We start from the raw sequence: 23,879 nt of genomic DNA on the forward strand, positions 1-23,879 counted from the left end.
GAGCGCTTAAGGAAAAGTGCCTTCATGAACCCGGATGCATGGTGTTTCCCTGAGCCTACTACAAGGATAGGTTAGTGCAACCATTCTGAATAAAATATATGATGGTGCATATTGAATACAGTCCCCCTCAGCAATGACTCTTTCAAGTCATGGTGAGCTACTACATTGATTACATTCCAAATTCCTCATCGTTCCAATAGGTGAGCTGTACCTTTCTTTCCCATTTTTAATAATTCCTGTTTCTTCACTAGCCTTAAATTCTGGCAAACACCACCAAACAGGGCCCCAAACAGTTCAACCTGAATCCCTCTGTTGGCCCCTCCCTCACTCTGGCACATATGATTAGTGAGGCCCTGTCCTCCATGAGGTGGAGCTAGACCAGGTCGCCTTATGCCTCATCTGCATATAAATTTTTGGAGAATTCCAGGACTTACAATAAGAACACCTGGTTCCAGTCATGAGAGGCAGGGCTAATTAGCACATGGTTCCTTTTTGGAGGGTATCGGGAGTACACACACATACTGATCAGTTCTGAGCTACGGGGTCCCTATGGCTTGAAATGCTGTTGACTCTGCCGGGGCCCACCCCAATGAATTATATGGTAAAACATGAGCCCTTTGGCTTTGGCCTAACATCATGCATCACCATGACCACTAAGGTGGCTTTTCTAGGTGCAGGGGAAAGCCACTTTTTTGGCAGTGAGTAGTACCTTGACCAAAGTAAGGGATAGTTAGCCTCCCACTTTCACTTCCAGTGGGAAGATCTTGGCTATACACTAACTCTATGGAAATGGGAGACTCCTCCCTAGCTGGCTCCTGTGGCCATATGGCTGAAGTCAAGTGAAACTCGAGGGCATCCGAACTCCAAGCCTCTGGGCTTGGGCCTGCATGTAGGATACCTGCTAAAGGAATTGGAAGCATCTGAAGCCCCAAGCGGGAGTGGAGGATGATTGCCAGTAGTAGGACCACATACGGTTTTTGAATAACTCATGGATTTGGAATTGATTTGTTTGATTTGACTTGGGACAAGAGAAATTTTCCTTAAAAAAAACCAAACAACTTGTTCTATATATATGTGACAAGTAAAAAGACTAAGGAATCCGGAGGAGTTGGGAGGGGAGTGGAGAGGAGGCAACAGAGGTGGTCCCTGGCATGACTGTAATGGTTAGAGAAGATGGTGACAGGCATGCAGGAGCATAGGCATGCAGGAGCATAGTGTGATAATTGTAATGGGAAAGAAGATGGTGCAACTGTAAAGGTGTGTTTTGGATTGTCATGTGAACCGTATCAGTCCTAAAACTGGTGTGTAAAGGTACAGGTGTTGTAACAGGGAGCCCAGGGCTCCTGTTACTTTAAGGAGAAAAAAAATGCAGTAGAGAGAGCAGGCATCTGAACAAGGGCTGGCTGTAATGGGGTAAACAGCAAGGAAATACTGCAGCATAGGTAGAGGGCTGCACATTGAGGAAAGGTGAACACCAGCAACCAGCTGAAGAAGCACTACTCTGAATAAGCTGGCTGCACGTAAACAGTCAGAAGTTAAAGAGTACGAAAGACTACGAGTATCTATTGCAGAGCTACCTGTGTAATAGGGCAGACACCTGCAATAGACAAAGGTGCTGCTACAGCCACAGATGTAAGCTGCTAGGGAGACCAGTCATCAGGCTAGGGTGACCACCCATCCCTAACTGGGCAGGACAGTACCAGAACGGGAACCTTAAGTCCCGGTCCTAGGTTGCATGACTTTGGGACAGCATTTGTCCTGGATTCGCAGTGTCATGCAGGGATCCACGGGAAATGGTGGGTTTCCCCTTGCAGGCGGGCAGCATTCCAGCCTGCAAGGGGCTGCTGGGAGCAGGACATAAGGGGCGCCACATGCATGTGCATGCCCACCAGGAATACAGAGATGGGCAGGGCTGGGGCAGCCTACAGACCCTGTGCCTGTGCCAGGGTGATCCATTTGAATCTGGAGAGTGCAGAGGAAGGAGCTCCAGAGCTGGAGGAAGGCAAGAAAACTCCTGATAAACACATGGGCTACCCTGGGATAGGCAGGTAGAAAGCTGCTGATTTAGAGGGAAATAAAAGTCAGAGTCAGCCAAAGAGCTGTTGTTTGGGTTAAAGCACTGTACAGAATTTGTGTTATAGCCAAGACAGCATATTCTTTTGTTAGTTATGACCAGCAGTTTGGGCCGGGACTATCAGGGAAGGCTGGAAGTCCCATTGGTATCTGAGAAGCACATGACTGTCTTGAGCACTGCCAGAGGGCAGGAGCTTTTTGCAGTTGACACAGAGAGAGAGAGAGAGAGAGAGAGAGAGGTGGAAGCTTAGGGCCAGGAGGCCCAGTGCCTGAGGAGGACAGTGACAGGGCTAGGTAGCCCATGCCCAAAGAGAGGCAGAGACTAGGCCAGGGGCCCACAGCCACTATGGAGGGCAAAGCAGCCCACAGCCCAAAGGGGCAGGAACTGTAGAGGGTGAATCAGACCACAGCCCAAGAGGGACAGCCCAAGAGGGGCAGAGACTGAAAAAGAGCAAAGAGGCTTGAGGAGGCCAGATATTGGACTGGGGCTAAGCACCCACCAAAATAATTAATTGGTATCATCTGCAAGACATGGGCACTACTGTGGGGAGGTCATAGGCCATGAATAGCTCATAAGGCAACAGGTGCTCTGGGGACATGTATGGGCTAAGTAGGCCCACCTTTTATAAAGACTAGTTAGAGAACTAGCAGGGTTTGAGAGGGATCCACTGACAGGAAGACAGAGCAAGGCTTGCTCTAGGTGCATTGGGCAGCCACCCTTTCCAGAATTAAAGAACATGAAGGTGTAGCAAGTGAGAGAAAAGGGAGGGCAACCTGGGGCCAGAGAAGCAGGAGCCACATGGCCACTGGGGAGTATCATACCAGCCCTGGAACACTGTGATATTTAAAAGTGTTTTTATGGAGTTCCTGTTTTAAAACTTATATCAGTTTCAAAAAAGGTAAAATGTATCAATTCTAGATTAATTCAGTCTATAGGTACTATGTGCCAATTACTACAAGCATGTTTATTTCAAGGTCAATTATTTCAAATTTGGTCCTTCCATGTGTTCAGGGAGAACAGGGTCTGACAGTAGGAAGGGTGGGGAGGGGCTATAGGGAAAAGAGGTTGGGAGGGCATAGGGCCACAGATTTATTTTTCCTGCTGTAGCAGTGGGAGTGGGGCAAATTCAAGACAAACCTCCAAAAATTAGATTCTACACCTGGAAAATTATATCAAATTTATAAATTTTGCATATACAGAATCTAATTATTGAGGCTGATTTTATTATCTGGGTCCTTCTTTATTCAAATAAATAAGGTCTGTTCTACAGCAGGCTGTCAAACATACAGTCCATGGAGCCATTCCATCTGGCCCATCAAGCTACCAAAAGTTGGGGGTGTGAGCAGGGAGTGCTGGGGCCTGCTGCAGTATTTGGAGCCTCTGGGCCCCACTGAACATGACCATCAGCAGCAGGAGTGCAAGCAAGTGCTGTGCATCCCATAAAGCCCCACTGCCAGATCTACTAAAGGAAGCCCTGGCCCCAATTCAGGAGGAGCCCCACTATCTGGATCCAATGCAGAGCAAGTTTGTTCTACAGGGTCCTTCTGCTAGGCACAACTCAAAGTGTTAAAGAAGTTGCTAACATCTTTCACAAAAAGTTTCACAGAGCTTAAGAGGGTGCTCTACCCCCAGCCTGAAGGCCAGATCTATCCCCTGGCACTATGGGAAGCCCCAGGGCTTTGTCTCTGTATGTTAGATAAGCAGGGTGTCTTGGGACCTAATCCTAGCACGGGCCAGGTGGGAGTGGTGCAGGGCCCCAGAGCCTGGGTCCCAGTGGGACAGAGTTGGCCTGGTTCCCTAGAGCTTGATCCCAACCAGGAAGGAGGACTGCAGTGCCTCAAGCTGCCTCCGTTTGGCTAGCCCTGGAACCCAGGGCCCCATGATACCTTTGCCTGGCCCCTGTGTGCCGGCATTGGGCCCTGGGGACTGTGATATCCTAGTCCAGCCAGGATCAGGTTCCAGTTAGGCAGAGGCAGTGTGGGGGTGGTGCAGGGCCTGATTCTGGCATGTGAGGGAGGCACAAGGCTCAATCCAGCCCACAGACCAACCCTGAACTATTCTTCTGGCCCACAGGGTCAAACTGTGAGCACTACTGGCTTAAGGCCAAAAGAATCTATTGAAGTATCTACACTTATCTACTGTATATTACAGACCATTAAATTTTACCCAGACTTACATTAAGACCAAAGACTTTACTTAGATGATAATATTTTGGTTCCCAGGAGACTAAGCTGTGTGACACAGGCAAACAGGAGAAACCAAAGTGCCTAAAGGCCATACAATGAGAAGGAACTGAATTAGTGAGATATATCCAAATGATCTCAGAAGGGCAACCCACACTATGCTGAGTAACTGGTTGACAAAAACCCAGGTTTTTGTAATTTCTCTTGGGGAAAAAAATCTTCTAAATCTGGCTCTCTCCATAACACTAAGTATAAAGCAAGAAGCAACAGCTAGGAACCTAAGAAATGGAACGCTGGCTATGCAACTTTCCTGCCAAGTACCTATGAAGTTTGGAAGTCCTTCAAAGATAACCTAATCCCTACTTCCCAAGATATAAATACTGCACATACAAAAATAAAATTGACAAAAATGACCTGGTGGAAACTTTATTCTACTGGAATTAAGGTGAGGTAACAATATCTGTAATTCACAGGTAAAAGGAAACATGGTTATTATGTGAAAAATGTAAAACAAACAATTAGAAACCCAGATGTAGCTTACAGAATGCTCCCAAACAGTTGGAAATGTAAATTCAAATACATAGATAAAACAGTTGTTAATAAATAACTCTGTTGTTTTTATGACTTTTTAATTTATGCATGAAATAATAAAGAAACTATGTTAGGCAATTAGATGGATATAAATCTGATCCTGCTGAATGATAATTAGTTACTGCTTCTGCAACCCCTTTAGAAACCCAAAAATAATTCTGTAATTAGAACAGAAGCATATTCAGAACATAAATTACTTGCTGAAATTTTGTTTCCATTTTCCTTTCTATGAAGAGATTAACAATTGTTGAAATTGCAGTTTACTGAAAAAAACTATCAATATAAATGTGAATTAAATTGTGTAACTTAAACCACATTTGAGCTTACAGATTATGAGAAGTAGGAACATCAAATTTTTTTTCAGTGCTCGCCAGAGGGTCCAAAAACTCCATTTTTCATTTAGCTTTTCTACAAGTATAATATAAATAAATATATAAAAGGTGAAGACTTATTAATTGCTGTATCTAACATGGTATGTGGAAAGTCAACTTTAACTGCCTTAGCTCTAATACCTTGCATGTATTTTCTAAAATACATGTGCTTTCTGTCTAGATACTACTATAAACTACAGATCACAAAGTATATCATCTAAACTAGAATATCTTATACAAATTTACATAAATGATTATAGTATAAGCAAAGATAAACAAAGTTCTTGGGCCAGAGGCGTTATCTTTTATTAGATCAACTAAATAGTAGCAAAAAAAATGTATTTCTTTGCAAGCTTTTGGGTTCAAACACCCTTCTTCAGGCTGAGGAGAATTTAAAGAATTCAAAGATTGTAAAAGTTCTCCTAGATAGAAAAGAAACTTCATTTTTTTATGGAGGAGGTAGAGGGTATAAGCAAGTATAGTATAAGCAAGGTATTAATGTTTCAATAGCTTCCACAAAGCAATCTAAACTTAAAGCATGATACCTTTAAATGCCTAAACTATGAATGCAGAAAGTACAGTGACGGGGGTGTAAGTTGTAGCCATGTTGGTCTAAGGACATAGGCAGACAAGGTTCTTTGGGTAAATCTGATATCTTTATTAGACCTGTCACAACCCACAGGTGTGATTTTTTGTTTGTGTGTGCTTCGGCACTGCTAAATTATTTTCCCGCCGTTTGTAGCTTTCTTTGCAGGGTGCATTTCTTTGTTGCAGCACAGAAATGCACGTTGCAAGGAGTTCCCGCCATTTGTATTCAGATTCGTGCCCCGCTATTGGCCAGTTCTAAATTATTCCTACGTGGCGGCTAGCGATTGGCTTTCTAGCCGTATAAGAGGCTTGAGTGGTTTCCGCCCAAGTTGGAGGACTCCACGAACATCAGGAGGAGGAGACTTCACGTCTTGTGAAGATCTCTAAGCGCTGCGGAGCCTATTGGACCCAGCGTGAATATCAAGAAGGCAACAGGGGTCTGATCAGCCTCTCGCCTCTCCCTGTCGCCGAACGATCCCTCGACATACCCTTCCCTGCGCGCAAAGTTCCACGGAGCCTAGCAAACTTCGTGCGAGTGAACTGTGAGTGAATCCAGAGCTCTGTCCGAGTCCTTAAACTGGGACTTAAGCGAAGTATTCCTGGAAGTTTTCCAGCCTGCACCGCGACCATCTACGGTGTAAGCAAACAATCTTAAACAACCATTAAGCGTTCGTGCCTAATTCTAGCGTGCCGCCTGCCTTCCCCGACCCGGCGTGTCCGGGCTGCTGGCCACAGCCCGCCGCGCGAAAAAAGGGCCTCGGATTGCTCCCGGCCCGCACAAGACCAACTCAAATAATTGGAAAAATTCTTAGCAAGCTTTTGGGTATAAATACCCTTCGTCAGGTTGAGGAAGCATCTGCAGTTGGTGTTTGCTCTTCCTGGATATACGTATCCCCAAGCACTGGAGTCCACTGTTGATGGCCAGTCGAGGCATCTTTCAGTGCGATGTTGCTTCAGAAGGGGGTCGCCGGCTGGTCCTTCTGGCTGGACAGGAAGGGTGCTGGTCAGGTCAAAGAGGGTGGCGTTGGAGGTCATTCTTCGCTGCCTTTTATCCCTCTCTGGCAGCCTTTGGTGACTACCCAGTTCTCAGGCTTACCCAGTCTAGAGCTTGTTGACCTCATGGGATGTCCCCCTTGGTGGCTGCTGGATGGCAGCTGTCAGCCCCAGGGGTCACATCCGCGAATACATGCAGTCTCGGGAGTCCATTGATGAATTTTGATTAATTCACTGCTGTGATGAATAGGGCTCTGGAAGCAGGTGATTGAGGGGTAATTCAGTCCCAAGAGTCAGTCTACAGCGTTGATTAGTTCAAACCGGGGCTTCTGTACCTCTAATAGTTAAGTTTCAAGGAGTTCCTTGCTCTGTATTGATTCTTTCCTCTCCTTAGTCTGTGGTTTCCTAGGTGTTAATCCTTGCTCATTAATTCATTATTGTAGCTAGCTACTGTGTTACATAATCAATCATGATTCACTCAGGGACCAGCTCAATACGGGGAGGCGACAGTTCCATTCCCGCCCTTGCTAACATTGTTATATGATACAACTTACTTTTAAACATAAATAACATTTGTTACAAAGTTAAAATGCATAAAATATAAAAGAGTGAAATGGCATGGCACATACAACAAACAGATCAAAGACAATGAGGGGGAGACATACCAATGCAGAATACTATTTTACACCCATAAAAGCACCTACAAAATATATTTTTATTATAAGTATACCTTATATTCTATACAACAATAAAATAAATAAAAAATAAAAGAAGAAAAGGGAGGAAGGAAGAAAACGTGGAAAACAGAAAGCATCCCCAAAAGTGGCAAACACTGCAAAAGGGGCTTTTGCCATATGGAGGGGCTTCACATTGGAAAGGGGTGGGCAGGCAAAAAAGGAGGTTTCTTGCTACAGAAGGAGGTTTGTAGGAATGTATATACACTTTCATCATAAAACTGCATCCAAAAGAAGTAGCAGCAGAATGAAGGCTGTATAATATTTCAAATGTTCTCTAATATGTGTAATTTAATTCTCTGTGCTTCATGCAAATAAATTCACAAACAACCCAATCCACAGTGTACTTCTCAGGTTTTGTTCCTACTACATCAGTGACTCAAAATCACATACACACACTTTGCATATGAAAGCACACCATGATCATAAGGGAAATTTCAGAATGGAATTTCCCATAACCACAACTTCATATTTAACAAGAGAGTAAAATGATGAAAGGGTCCTTAAATGCTAAATCTCCACAGCAAATGTCAACAAAGAAACACAGAGATTATATACAAGATCAAGCCAATCATGCATGTAATCTAATAATCACATCTGAGAGTGGCCAGTACGAGGTACTTCCAAGGGAGGTACAAGAAATCTGACATTAGGGCAATTGTTCCTGAAAGTAGTCAGTCAGTGGTTGGCATTTATCTTAAAATATGCATTTTAAGTTCCTTAAGAAAAATCTTAACTAAGTATAACTTTAGATTTTAACACTGTCCATACATATACCTTATTCTTTTTTTTTTTAATGTTACTAAACTGTAGCCCTCAAAAACGTCTTGTGATTGAGTTCCACAGCTAATTATACACTGTATAAAATTTTTTCTTTAAATTTTTTTTAATTTGCTGCCCCTTCCAATTTCATTGGCTGTTCCCTTATTTTAACATTGGAACATCTCATTTATTTTCTCCCTACCATTCAATGGTATGCTTTTGTTCTGCTCTTATTCATTTTCAACTCCATTGTCACGGTATTTTAATTTCATTTCAACTTAACTGAAATTCAATTATATTACTAAATCACATTCATGGAGCATCAACTTTCCCTCACTCATGTGTCAGAAATGGACTGGCCAAGTTCACTGATGGCACCAAATTTTGGGGAAAGCTATCCACACTTGAGGATAGATAGGCTGGTGATCCAGGCCAACCTCAATAGGCTTGCAAGGCAGGCGGATGAAAACCTGATGGCATTCAATACAGAAAAATGAAAGGTGCTCCACCTCGGGGGGGGGACCCCACATCACACTTTTACGCTCGGCAATGCTACACTCGCTAACACCACTACAGAAAGAGACTTGGGGGTCATGATTGACCACAAGATGAACATGAGCCACCAATGCGATACCACAGCAGGCAAAGCGAACAAAACTCTGGCTTGCATCTACCAATGCATCTCAAGCAAGATCCAGGATGTCATCCTCCCACTGTACTTGGCCTTGATGAGGCCACAGCTGGAGTACTGCATCCAATTCTGGGATCCACAATTCAGGAAGGATGTGGAGAAGCTTGAAAGAGTCCAGAAGAGAACCACATACATGATCAGAGGGCAAGAGAACAGGCCTTATGAAGAGAGGCTGAGAGCCAAGGCACATTTCAATGTGGAGAAGCGCAGGCTCAGGGGTGACTTGGTGGCAGCCAATAAGTACATAAGGGGTGTGCATCAGGACCTGGGAGAACTCCTGTTCCCCAGAGCACCCCAAAGGAAGGCAAGGTCCAATGGTCACAAACTCCTGCAAGATTTATGTCTTAGGTGGGACATAAGGAAAAACTTCTTTACTGTCTGAGCCCCCAAGGTCTGGAATAGACTCCCCCAGAAGTGGTACAAGCACCTACTCTGGACACTTTTAAGATACACTTGGATGCTTATCTTGCTGCGATCCTTTGACCCTTTGGGCAGGGGGCTGGATTCAATGATCTTATGACATCCTTTCCAGCCCCCCTCACCCCCTGCTGCTCAAGCAGGGATCTCTCCCTCCCATCTCCCACAGCATGGACCGATAGCATGTGATATGCTAGCTAATGCTGAGAGGCGTCTGTGTGTGCATCTCCAATTTCACTGGGACAAGCAAACAGAACAGTGTTTAGGGCTTTTTGGAGCTAATCAACAGGTCAGCTGGTAATGTTCCTCCATTCCTTCCTTGGAAAAAGCTGTTTAAGAAGAGCTTGAACTAATGAGAAAGGCTCTTTGCCTCAGAGTGCTAGCCCAGGGCTAGGGTCTGGCAACACTCCTGACTCCTGAGCAGCAAGCGGGGAAAAGCCTGGGACAGTGCAGCCCAGGGTGGAGGTTTAAACCCCTCCTTAATCAGACATCCTGCCTGACTTTTGCAATGGGTGCCACTCAATTCGCAAAAGTTATGGAAGTGTGGTTTGAGTTTAACAAGGGGAGCCTTAAGTCTAAAAAAGGTTGAGACCCACTGATATAAACAGAGATTACTGATTCTCATCTCATTACCAGAGATAGCTTTGATAACCCATACATCCCTAAGGTTTTACTGCTTTGTTTAGCACCTTTGCCTCTCTCAGCAGTACCCCCACTTCCCTATCCTTTATGTTTACATTACAGCTTCCTGTTTAGAGTCCCTGCTCCTTGAAGATCCACTCATACCATCTGTCAATCTGTTGCTTATAAAAACATCTGTTTCTTATAAAAGCTGATGACTCTCTAAATTAGTTCAGGGGTCAGCATCCCAGAGCCTGTTAGCTAGATGGGAAGGGCCCAGCTGGGTCAACACTGACCAGGAAAAGTGGCATGAGGCCGGTCAGCTTTCCCACATGCTGCTAGGGACAGGACGAGCCTGGCCAGGTTGGCACCAGCCAGGAAAAGCGGTGGCTGAGTCGTGTGCTGCTCAGGATGGGACAGGTCCAGTGCAGAGCCGGCTGGCCCCAAGAGGCAGGAGGTTCCACTGCTGCATTTCCTGGCTGGTGCCAACCCGGCTGGGCCCAGTGGGTCCCAAGTGGCATCCCCATATGCTGCTGGGGACAGGACGAGCCCGGCCCAGCTGCAGCTTCCCCATATGCTGCTGGGGACAGGACAAGCCCGGCCCAGTCAGCACCAGCCAGCAGAACCGGTGGCAGAGCCATGCGCTGCTCAGGGCCGGACGGCACAGGTAGGGGGAAGGTGCAGCTGAGCCTCTGCCACTCCGGCCGTGCTCATCCCATCCCAAGCGGCACACGGCTCAGTCGCCACTTCTGCTGGCCGGTGCCGACCCAGCCAGGCTCGTCTCGTCTCCAGCAGCATGTGGGAAAGCTGGCTTTGGTCACATGCCACTCCAGACAGGACGGGCCCAGCTGGAAAAGCAGCAGGCCCAACCAGGAAAAGCAGCAGTGGAGCCTCCTGCCACTCTGGATGGGCCGGGATGGTCAGCTTAGCACTGGCCAGGAAAAATGGCGGCAGAGCCTTCTGCTGCTTGGGACCAGCTGGCACAGGTAGGGGGAAGGTGCAGCTGAGCTGCATGCTGCTCTGGCTGGGCTCGTCCTGTCCCCAGAAACATGTGGGGAAGCCGTGGCTGGGCCAGCGTTGGCCCCTTGCTTCTTGGGAGGGGAGGGGAAGGGACGGGACAGGCCCAGCCGGGCCAAAACCAGGGAGGGAGAGCTGTGGCTGAGCCCCCTGCGGCTTGGGATGGGATGGGTCCTGCAGCACTGGAGGGGGCTGCACTGGTGAGGGACCTGGGCCTGAACTGGCTTCTGCTGTGCTGTGGGGGGGAAGCAGGGGACAGCCTGGGATGGGCCAGATCATGCTGGTGCCAGTGAGAGGTGGGGGGCGGGTTGGTCAGCTTTTGCTGACCAACCCGCAGGATCTCAAAGCGGTTTGAGATGCTGCAAGACACACGTGCATGCTCATCTGGATGCTCCCCATGAGTTTTAAAGCTCATTAAATTAAATAGGTTTATAAAACTTAAACTTGTTTATTTTGGAGCATCACATATGCGTTTATACGCACTAGACTTTCAAACTAATTAAGCCAGGTTCCTGGCTGGTGCAGCAGGAGAGCAGGACAGTCCAGCACTGCCCCCTGGCCCCGGGCTCCCCACCCACCCACCCTGTTTCCAGGCCCTGCTATGCAGCTGTGGAAGTAGGGAGCCAGCAAACAAAGAAAAAAAAAGAAAAAGCCACACAAGTGTAAAAAAAGTGGAAGCAATTCACAAGCAAAAGCAATTTGAAGGGGTGCAGTGCAAAAACGTTGCAGTGCCATCTACTGGATAAAGATGCTCATTACATGTCTTTGAGTGCCTTTGTGTTTGCACACAACGAATCCATGGCCACAACGCTTTAATTCCTGGCAAGCCAAACTAAACTACATCTGAGGAGTTTTAGTTTAATGCACAGGAAAGACTTTTAAAGTGTTGGGAAATCCCACTTGTGCAAACAGACACGCAGTTGCAAGGCATGAAAGGGCAAAAATCGTGGCGTGTACATGGGCCCCCTAACATTAGTTAGCAACAGAAGGAGTATCCCTGGGCCATTCCAAACAAAATCACCTAAGAATTATTTTTGCAAATTTTAATCCCACAGAACTTCCACTGATTATAACAGAGATTTTGCAGAAGTACTGTCTGGAGGATCAGCCCTCAGTCTTTAGTTTAAAAGTTGCAAAACCAATTTCCTTTCCCCTCAGATTTTCTACAGATGTTTACAAAGCGTTAAGGCATTTCATTTTAACCTATGTTAATATTCCCTCTTTTTAAAATATAAGTATCCTCTTTTTCTCTTGAAGAAAAGAATAAATAGGGTGCTAGTGCCCGAGTGGATTTTTTTCTGTGTAGATTATACAGCTCTGCATTACAAAATGTCCTTGTTTTTGTTTTGCACCCCCCCCCAAATTGTAGAATTTAAGACTTTGACGTTTTAGAAAATGTAGGTTCTAGCCAGTGTGGCTGCAAAATTAATCTTCCAAATGTGAACAGAGTATAAACACAGATTATAGATACTAAAACTTGGATTCTAAAAACTGCAAAGCATCCTTTCCTTAAGAAGAACTCCCTTTTTATGTACAGAGTTGAATTTTTACTCAAAAGTCACAGAAGACACTTGAAAGGTCAATATTAAATATTTTATTACTGATATATTGTGAATGAATGAGAAACTGGCAGGGAGTCACTACAGGGAGAATTAGGAATTACTACAACTAAGGAAATGTAGAAAAAAAGAGAGAGCCAAAAAAGGTAAGGAGGGAGAAAAAAAGAAGATTGTAAAGGCAGAGAGAGCACAGAAATAGTGATGGTGCTAAACAGGAGCATGCTTTTCCACTGTGTGATACTAAAGGTGATGCTACAATTCTGTATAAACAATTACTTCAACAAAAAGTTTCAGGACTCAGTCTTTCTATTTACAACAGGTGTCTGCTAAATTCCCTTTGAAAGCAATGCCCATATGCCTGAGCCGCAGAGTCAGGGTTCCTCTAGACTGGTCTCTGCCTGGCTCCACACGTTCCCCTCTTGGCTGCGAAGTGGGCCAGCTTCAGCAAGACAGAAGATGCATTTAGCTCTGACTAGCTTATGGCCAGGTGGTGACAGAACTTTGTTTTGAACTAGGAGATATGGGTTCAACTCTTCTGTGGGATGAGAGGGTCAAGAAGCTGCATCTCCCACTTCCTGGACAACTGCCCTAACCACACTCCCACTGGACTAACAGGTGGGAGAGATGCCCTCCTCTTTCTCCTCCTCAGCTGTTGCCAAACGGTCATTCTCAGATCACACTTCCTGGGACTTGTATACAGGTATGTGGCTACCTAGACAGAACAGGATCACCATAAAGTGTACATGGCCATGCTCAAAAGGACAAAACTACCCAGAGAGGTGAAAATAGGATCTAAAATTTGTGTAACTAGCAAAAATGTCTCTTAGGCTCCTTCTACAATTACAGGTACTGTGCAATTAACTGTTTAATTGTGCAATTACCTTGAGACCAGCTACATGTGCAAAGTACTATTACATTATAAAAGCTCCAACCAGCTATCAAGTTACACCTCAAAAATGTGTATTAACTTTATAGCTGGTTGCTATCAAGCTTTAAATTTGCATGTGTAGCAGGGTCTCCCCTGCAGCTGAGAACCCATCACCTGACAGGGCTCCCAGACACAGAGGTGCAACCCCCAAACCCTGTGAAACCTCCAGGCCCACACGGGGCTCTTGGTCCCAGCTGTGTCTCATGCACAGCCAGGACCCAGAGACCCTGCAGCTGACATGGCTCTGGATCCAGGCGGCATCTCTTGTACAGCCCCTGCAGCTAATGAGTTTTGGGTCCCAGGTGTGTGTGGCCCCCACAGCTGGGAGCCCCTTCAGCAAAAGGGGCTCCCAGCCATGGATGCCTGCTTCTTGCCAATGCAAAGGGAAGCCCAGGATCGAGCTCCCCCTATAGTAACAATAAGGCACAATCGGAACTCATGCACAGTCCCACAATAGTGCCTCCAGCCATGCACATGTGGATTACACAGTAGATCCAATAGCGCCTTTAACTGCAGGTGTAGTAGCAATGCAAGGCCCTTTCATTTAGATACATTAAGTAACACCTAGGTGCCTTTAAGCAAAACAGGATTTGGGACTTCATCTCCCCATAAAAAAGGATACAGGAGGATAATTTCACTAATGTCTGTCAAGTACTCAAAGAATAAAATGACAGGGCCTATGTAAATAAACAGTAGATGAGATATCGCAAGCAGCATATGCTAGTACAAGTATAAAGTGCATTTTTGTTCTTGCCTTCCCTAAGAATAACACCCTAGCAAATAAAAAGCACATGCAGCAATTCTGCATCCCAGAAACCAAAATCTATACATTCAGAAAGAGAAGAAATTTGATTTGACAGACATTAGTTGCCACCTTTCAAATTGCTGACTCTGGAACTAGCAGTAGATCTCAATGATAAGTCTGGAATACAAAAAGAAACTAACCAATGGAAAATTATAAACAGTACAAAGGAATAATCCTCTTTACAACCATTAACTCCAACAATTACCAAGCTGCCACACAATGCTAGTTTGGAGGCACTGACTAACTTTTCTATGTAGTCCACGAGTAGACCAACTTAATCATTACCAAAGATCAGAGAGGTAACTTTTTTAAAATGGTAAAAAGGCTAGACTGAAACAGGTGCTTCTTTTTTTTAAAGTTAATGTCAGTCACTGATAAATAACTATATTCAGATTTCCTATCTAGAAGTTTCTAAGGAGGTACCAAGTATGTTTTGCAGGGAACACAGAACAGAGTTCCTGTATTACTCAGTATACGCACAAAGCACACAGCTTGAGTAATTTCCCTTCCAGCATTAGTTTCTTTCTAAATTTCTTTGCAGAAAAAGATTCTGTTCTGCTCTGAAGATGAATAACAACTCAGTTTACAAATATGAATATGAACCTTGATAAATGTAGTGAATCCTCCCACAGTCCTCCTGAAATTGATGCTAGAAGAGAAACAGGTTGTCAGAGCCTGATCTAGGGAGATGCTGAAAGCCCTGAATTAACCACTTAACTCCATGGGGGCTCAAGCCATGCATAAGCTAGGAACACATTAGCACACAATATCAATGTACTGTAACAGCTAAGTGCTTCTAGTTTGGACAAATCTATAAAGCTTCACTTCATAACAGTACAACAGGACCACCCTCATTTGCAAAACAAACTCAGTAAAACTGCAGTTTTGCTTATATGACTGCATCTACAGTAGGGAGGGGCTCCTGATAACACAAGATAGACACATCTCCTTCACAGACTCCATTACGCACTTGACTGATAACAGCTAGCCAACAGAAGCCTGTATTGTAGGCATAACCCCAGCATCATTAAGAAGACATTCAGTATCTCAAAGGATTGGACACTTAGGTAATCAACATCCGAGCATCCCTTCTTAGGTTTTAAAAATTAGGTCACTAAACCAGGTCACTTTAAATACAGATCAGTTTGCAATGAAAATTCTGTAGAAGTTTCAGGGGAAAATCCCAAATAACTCTTGATCACAGTCATAATAGAAAAACAACAGGATTTTCCACCTATCACTGCTCCCCATAGCCTTGTTATAGTTAAATAATTTAACTAATGTAACTATTAGATGAACAGTCCTTATGTAGAAACAAAGTAACAACAGCTGGACTTAAAATTTTGCAATCTTGTTCTTCTTTTGCCCCTATAGTGTTATCATATTTCCAGTTTCAAAAAAAAGAAGACACCTGTTCAGGGAGGGCAGGGAATAATATGATTGTGGGGAGGGGGCAGTGATATGCCTGTGCCCTACCTGTGCCCTTGCTTCCAAGTCAGCAGCCCTGCTGCTGCCCCTCACTCCTGACTCACAGTACTCCACCCCCCCCAGATCATGCTGGTGCCCTCACTCCCAACCCACAGCACTCCCCCTCCCCCCCACGCTGATACCCCTCACTCCTGACCTGCAAATATAATGAGAAGGAATAGTCCCTAAAATAATTACAATACTTAGGGCCCCTCCACACCTGCAGGTACAATGGGATTCTAATGTGTGATCCATGCAATCACACATTAGATCCTATCATACCTTATTGCCAGCATGATCTGGGACTCCAGTAGAGCATGGAGCCCCCTGCAACTGGGAGACTGCAATTGTGCTTCATGACTGCTTGGATCCAGAGTCCTGCTGCTGCTGACAGCAGGTCCCAGCGCTGCAGGGTGCTACCGGGACCCAGCATTCATAGCTGTGGGACTTTGGGTCCCAGCAGCTGTGGGGTGCTGCCAGGACCCAGAGTTCACAACTGCTGGGTGCTGCCAGACCTGAGAGTCTCCTCAGTTGCAGGACTCCCAGCTCTGGCTGGCCATGGCCCTGCAGCTGGCTGGCTAGCCCTGCAGCTGGAAGCCCAGTCAGCTGATGGGGCTCCTAGCCATAGAAACAGACCCTGCTATACATACAAATTAAAGGTGGATAGCAACCAGCTATGAAGTTAGTATACATTTTTAAGGTCTAACTTTATAGCCAGTTGGGCCTTTTTTTGGCATGACAGGTACTTTGCGTGTGTAGCTGGTCTCAGTTAATTGTACAATTAACCAGTTAATTGACTAAATACTTCGAATGTGGAGAGGGGGCCTTACTTCTCCAGATACTTTCTCTAAGTCCTGTTCACTCTGCTAGCTTAGCTATGATAAGCATGAGCATGGACCACTGAGGCTGCTATTTTGTACCTAAATACTGAAAATCCACTGCACTATGTCACTGATTTGAGTAATCTGTAAACATTTTTTAATTATGCACTAAAACTTAAGCATATATACATTTTTGTTACACATAATATAAGGATCTATTCATTCATTGAAGAATTAAATGTTTAAAAGGTGTTTTTCTTTCTGCAAATTTTACCCGGTTAAAGATTAAACTAGACAAGTTTTGGTAAATTCCCTTTTGTGAAAGTCAGTGATACAGAACTTTTAGGTGGTTTTTGTTTCTAACTTGCTCCTTTGGAAAATATGATTTTTAAATAAATGTAATACATGGGTGCTTTCACTTCCCATAAGATGGTGGGTAACAAATGAACACTAGGGCACCTCAAAATGTCAAGCATATGGGAAATACCTCCCCCTCCCCCCCATAAAAGGACTTACTCAACGTAATCATTTTTCAAAACAATGTTCAAACGGGGAACTTTCACAGTTCAACTACACTGCCAAATACCATACTGCTCAGAGGATCTAAAAACCCACTGATATGTAAGTAAAGAAAAATAATTTGCTCTTTTCATTGAATAACAATACAAGTTTCCAGGAAGTTAATTTCTCCTAGTAATATACTGAATTTTTTGATGTAGGAAGGATACGTTCTTTTTGGGTGGAAAATACAAATGTGAATTGAAAGAATTCTCTTTTATAGCAAGACTTCACAAAAACAAGCTATAGTACCAGGGGATCTGTTTGTTTTGATTTCAAGAGCCAATTCATCTTTTGGCTCTAATAAACAGGTTGAAGTAAAAAAAGAAAAATTGTATAATGTTGCTTGCTGTAAAACAAAAAGTAATGTTCACTATTCTATTAGATGGAGCAGTTTTTGTAAAAGGATTTAGTCTGAACATTAGCAATACAGAAGTAAATGGTATATAAGCCTTTTTTTCAGCAATTATTTAAATATTCCAATATGCAAGTCATTGTCTAAAGCCAGTGGAGATATAACAGTATGACAAGTCTAGACAGCACAACTGTACAGTGGCAGCAAATGAGTAGCTTAGTATATCACATACATTTGTAAGCTATGAAATGATCTTCAGCTATTCTCATATTAAGTGTATTCATCCTTAAAAACAATGCAAAATGCCAAACTAGCAAAGTACATGAACATTTCTTTTTCTCCTTCTGACATGCATTTTCACTCTAAAGCTTTTCTTTTTGTAAAGTCATTTCTTCCTCTTGGCCCTCTAAATCTTTTTAGGTGGAATCTTCTAATGAAACATTAAAAGCTATTTGATCTTTCAAAAATTCTATTCAAATAGGCTGATAACTTTTAATACTTCAGTAGCAAAAAAGAAACACAGCTGTCCAGATTAAACGATTCATATTTTTCATTTAACTTAAAAAAAATAAAGATGACCTGAAAATCCTTGTGTACATGAATAGCAAAAGATTTAAGAAAGAAGGTGAGCTTTGGCCAACAGAAATACTAGTCTTTCACTTCTTATTCCTTGTCCCTGGGTCAGCTCCCTTTCAACTGAGAGATTAAGAACAATTATCTGAGAAACTTTAAACAGCCAAAATCTATTTCCTTTCTGATTGCAAACTGGCAGTTACATTTAGGGTTACAGTTAGTTAGTTTTTAACCACGCTGCACAAGGTCACATTACAGGAGTCAGGCAAATAGCCTGATTAAAAGGAGTATGCTTCCAGAGTTAGAGCATAAGTTGTCATATGAATTTTTGCTTATTTTTATGAGTGCTATTTTAGATGATTCAGATTTTTTCCCCACAGCTACAATTTTTGGTTCTGTATTTGTTTTACAAGCAGTAAATAAGTTACTGGGTTTTTGAGCACCAGCATGGCTCTATGCCTTAAATCATACCTAGTCACTGTGATTGGTGTACTAGACAAGTCTCACTTCTCAAGGCACAAAGCGCATCCTAAAAGAGATTCGCTGATGGATATCATCTCTCCTATTCACCCAGATCACTTTCTTTCCCTTCCACAATGTCACACCTACCCTAGGAAAACTTGAGCAATCGTTTCCATACACAAGTAATATTGCAAAGGTGTTTAACATATTTTAAAGTTGGTTGTCTTTCAAGCAGCTATGATTGAAAACTAAGCAACACATTACTATCCAACCAGACACTTCTCTATGGACAAAGACCCGCAAACCAGCAGACCTTATAATATACAAATGATACATTTCTAGTGTATTTGATACCCTATGTCCAGACATTTCCTGAAAGAAGCTATAGGATTTCTAAATGAGATAGCATTCATGGTGTGCTCTGTCCTTATGGCCCCTGCTCCCCACCAACTTTAGAACACTAATGAAGACTTTCTTGAGAGAGAATTCAAGGACTTTTTTGTGCTACCTTAGTGAATTTATGAACTAATGATTTGTGAGTTCCCACTGGAAACTAACATTTAAATTTGTTTTCTTGCTGGAGTGCTTTTTGCCTATTACATATTTACTCTCATTCATCACTGTGGGGTTGCAAGTGAATGCTTGCCAGACAAATCTTAGGTATCTTAGATACCCAAAAACCAGACAACATTGGCATTGTATTTCTTAATAAAAAAGTGGAAAGGCAGATTCTGTATTATACCTACATTATGCTTTGACAACATATTACACAACCAATTACAGCTTTGACAAATATTACACAACCAATAACTAGGCACACAGTGCTCTTATTATTTACTACATTACTTTAACTTACTAATCAAGCCATACTTAAGTTCCTCACCTCCTCCACATTTTTATGTGCATTTAATTACAATCTCTACTACTTTAGAGTGTAAAATACTGCTATCATACAACTGTTAAAAGGTACACATTTAAGGAGAAAATAATTAAAAAAAAAAAATCAAAAAAAAAATCAGGAGATTCATAATATAGAGTTCTATGGAAATATCAATTCATCTGTTTTGCACATCCCAATTATTATTATGCTTTTAATATCATACATGAAATATTTAAATCAGTAATTGAAGATTCTACATATTTCCAAGAAAGCCAAATTCCATGCCATGACTGCCCTAATTTTTGTGTTTTTAAAATTATTTTCATTCTGCAACATTCGTATTGTCTTAATATAGTGTTTTTCATTTATTTTCTAGGTTAATTTTAAGGAAAACTAGTAAAAAATAATCTACATAAATGTGCAGTCCTTAAATAAACAAGCACATGTCTTACAATTACAGTGCTTATGCTCTTTGTGTGTGCCCTTCTTCATCTGCACAATTAATAAATATATACTTCCAAAAAGAACATGTTTTAGCTGCCCTGATGCATTGTTTCTAACATCTGAATTGGTGCGTCTATTAAAATAACTGACTGAACAGAGGGTGGATGGGGACTATCCTTGAAAATCTCTACAAAACACAATATGGATCACTGTGAGCCCACTTCCCGTTCCCAGGCAAATCAGTCATCAGTCAAAGATTTTAAATTTCATGGGATCTACACATTCTATTTTAGGGCACAAAGGTCAATAACCTTTAATTAATATTTAATTTAATATAATGCATTAAAAATAGTCTATAGGTTTGCAGCAATAGGAAGAAGCATGTTCTAAGATAAGCCTGCCACACCCAATCTGTTTTGAAGCCACGTGCACTTTGAGCTGCTGACACACATCCATCTTGCTCCCAATGAATTCAACTTCTACGTTAACAAAATATTCAACTATATTCACTTTGAAGACAAACTTTTAGAAGGTTCATAACTTCATAATATATTGTTGTCAAAGGCAAAAAGCTCATATTCTTCAGTCAGGTCTAATTATATGGTTACCTAGACATTCAGACAGCAAAAATATCTGATGAAAGAAAAAGTGATTAGAAGTTAAAGTAAAAATTAAAACTAAACAGATGCCATTGCTATATAATTACTATGCTCCTATCATCCGCTGTCTCTTATGTTCAAATTGTGCAAGATCCACAACTTCCCAAAATAATATATGGGCTGCCTAGGCAGTTTCTTTAGGGTATAGATAGATTACTACAGGCTCATTGCATAATAGTTACACACTGCAACTGCTGGTGAGAACACCAGTTATCCTCCCCTTTCAACTCAGGTAAAATGTTACATCTGTCCATGACTTGTCTGGTTAGTGGAAAGAATAAAAAACATCCTTTATACTAGTAAAGGTTAAAATGAACCCAAATCTGAAGCTACAACTCAAAATGTTTCTCTTGCAGCTGAGACCATCATTGTAAGAAAGTGACATATTATAACAATACTGAAGTAACCTGGAGTGCCTAATCAAGCTCTTTAATGAAAAAGGTCCCTTAACAATTCTCAAATTGCTAATCAACTGAGGAATACCAGCAGAAAATTTTGTGCCCAACCCTTTTCCTTTTCCTCACACGTCATCTTTTCCTGATCCTCTTTTTCCTGTCACTCTTTTAAAACTGTTTATGTTCTTCAACTAAAAACGGAATCTATTGTTCATTGCTTTTCTGCTAAAGAAATGCCACATGTACAGTATTACAATGTATAAACAAAATTTCTATACAAAACAAGTAACATTGGTCTTCCTCCTTCCAGAGTACATACATTTAAAAATACATAGATGTATATTTTCATCTGATAATCTTTCTAGAATATGAGTTTATATGTAGCTGTAGCTCAGAATATATACCATTATCTGGAGTCATCCATTTTATGACAATAGTAAAGGAGGGAATAAAATGCAAACTCAGTTACCTAGATTAGTAGGGGAGATAAATCTTTGCATCTCTTATCTCTTCTACACAAGCCAGATATACTCAAACTAAGACTCAGCTATTACATACACTAATTAATCTTTTATATATTAATTGTTCCATTGCATTCAATGGGATACATCCTTTGCTCCTGGCCCACACTGCCCCCTGCTGCCCCCCCTCCCCTGGGGAGAGCGTCATTGGCTGGATTCTACTGTTTCAGCTAAGCACGGAGCAGAACACATCCTGTCCACAATTCCTACATCGTGCAGTGGGAGACATAGGCTGACCCTGAACAGTCTGGGTCAGCCAATCCAGGGCTGCCCTGTGCACTGTTGCCATCTGTCTCCAGGCAGAGTGGGGGACCCTGCAGAACATACTGAGATGCACAAATAGCAGCTCCCTGGTAGTGCAGTGTCAGCACTGCAAGCTCCCTGCTCTTTGAGGGCTCATCATTTGAATGTCTGTTCAGGTATCTCTGGGTAAGATTTTGTACCAGGAAAAAAATCCTGGGAGCATTCTCCCAAATCATTTGAACATGTGTTACATGACAAATTATGCTAATCCAGCTAGAATTCAGTGATTAAATTATTATTATTATTATTATTATGATAGTGTATGCACTAGAACTGGGGTAGGCAATTATTTTGGCTAGAGGACCACTCAGGAAGTTTTGGTGAGCTGTTGTGGGCTGGGTCAAGTCTGCGCTGTCATCATCCCATGGTCCTGGCCTGACCCCCACACACCTGTCCTGTTACAAGACACAGCTCCCCACCTTCACACAGCCCCATACCATTTGCCCTGCTGAGTATGCCCTGTCCACAAGCATCCCAGGCCAGTCTCCACTGAGACCCCACCTGCTGTGTCTGGTACCCCTGGCAGTGGGTGCAGGGCACATGGGCCAGGATGCCCAGGCAGAGGGACTAAGTCCAGCCACAGCAGTGACACTGGCAGCAGCAGCTGGAAGAAGTCACCACTGCCAGGAAGAGGAGTCCAGCCACCATGCCTCCCAGCCCCTCTGTGCACCCAGGGGTAGTGGGACCACCACATCTGAGGCTGCCCCCAAGCCTGGGCCATTCAGGGCCAAGGGACCCATCATGGGCCAGATAAAATCCCTTGGAAGGCTGGATCTGGCCTGTGAGCCATATTTGCCCACCTCTGTACTAGAGGTTAATTAAATTGTGTCTAACTTTGAATAAATCTAAAATTGAGGGAGAAGATAAGCATCTGAAATCTTTTGTGTGTTAATGGAAGGTGACTGATATAAATTTAAAAACAACTAATTCGAAATGTTTTAGTAGCTTGTTCCCTTTTTCTTCCTATATCATTTTAATCCATTTTCCAAAAGCTAAAAACGTGCTTCAATGTTGTATAGCAAACATGCCAAAAGGGGATTGATAATACCAAACAATTTATTTACCATTATATAAAATAATAGATGCCAGAAAAACCCTAGATGGTAATGTGGGCTTGATATCAAGTTAGCAGCCCGTGTTTAACCCCTTAACCTCTCCTATACCTTAACAAGAAAATAACTTTAATTAAAACCAAAGTTGTTTGAATTAATTCCTATTTCAACACAAGTTAAGATGACACATTTCTTCTGCCATGCAGACATGACCAAATAGCTTCTATAGTTCATCTCTGCTGGCAAAGAAGCCTTTGCTTGTGGAAAAAGGAACAAACTACAGCAAGTCAACAGGGAACAGAGCTTTATATTCCAGCTGCTCTGCAGTAGCTACCTGCTCTTAACCCATGGTGAGTGAAAGCTAAAATCAGGGCACTGGAGCCCTGAGCGGAATTAATCTACCAAGATTTAGATTCCACTTAGTGTAGGCTAACAGTAGGAACATGGACAGTTACCACAGAGTAGCTGATGATTTGTATAATCCTGCCCACTGCAGACTAGCTATTCTTTGTCTGAACTCAAAGATTCCAAACTAGCTGAAACATTCTCAGTTTCAAGCACAGGCAGATCCTCATTGTGATAGTCATGATTCTGAATAGCCTGAAGATTTTTGCAAGAGCTAGCAAGACAATTCTGGGGGGTATCAAACATATACATGAGACTACATGCATGCAGAAATCATAGAAATGTAGGGTTGGAAGGAACCTCAGGAGGTCACCTAGTCCAACCCCCTGCTCAAAGCAGGCCCAGCCCCAACTAAATCATCCCAGCTAAGGCTTTGTCTAGCCTGGTCTTAAAAACTTACAAGGATGGAGACTCCACAACTGCTCTGGGTAACCTGTTCCAGTGCTTTACTACCCTCCTAGTGAGAAAGTATTTCCTAGTATCTAACCTAAACTTCCCTTGCTGCAACTTGGAACCATTGCTCCATGTTCTGTCATCTGCCATCACTGAGAACAGCTCCATCCTTTCTGCAACCACTATTCAGGTAGCTGAAGGTGGCTATTACATCCCCTTTCAGTCTCTTCTTTTCCAGACTAAATAAACCCAGTTTC

The 23,879-nt window shown here is 42.9% G+C and overlaps 2 protein-coding genes across 8 annotated transcripts in view; one reads left to right on the forward strand and one right to left on the reverse strand.

Moving 5' to 3' along the window:
- UBAC2 (UBA domain containing 2) overlaps positions 1-23,879 on the reverse strand; it is a 186,581-nt gene that overhangs the window by 75,189 nt on the left and 87,513 nt on the right. The window lies entirely within an intron of this gene.
- LOC102558384 (G-protein coupled receptor 183-like) overlaps positions 1-23,879 on the forward strand; it is a 32,946-nt gene that overhangs the window by 4,452 nt on the left and 4,615 nt on the right. For 2 of the 4 annotated variants that reach the window (XM_006262590.4, XM_014600407.3), the window contains exon 1: positions 17,139-17,243. The exons of 1 other annotated variant lie outside the window; for it this stretch is intronic. The gene's annotated coding sequence lies outside the window, so the exon portion shown is untranslated. Of the gene's footprint in view, positions 1-17,138; positions 17,244-23,879 lie in introns of those variants that run through there. One more of the 4 variants, XM_014600408.3, reaches the window with a different exon arrangement.

The sequence above is a fragment of the Alligator mississippiensis genome, chromosome 1 (assembly GCF_030867095.1).
Source record: "Alligator mississippiensis isolate rAllMis1 chromosome 1, rAllMis1, whole genome shotgun sequence".
Classification (NCBI taxonomy): domain Eukaryota; kingdom Metazoa; phylum Chordata; order Crocodylia; family Alligatoridae; genus Alligator; species Alligator mississippiensis.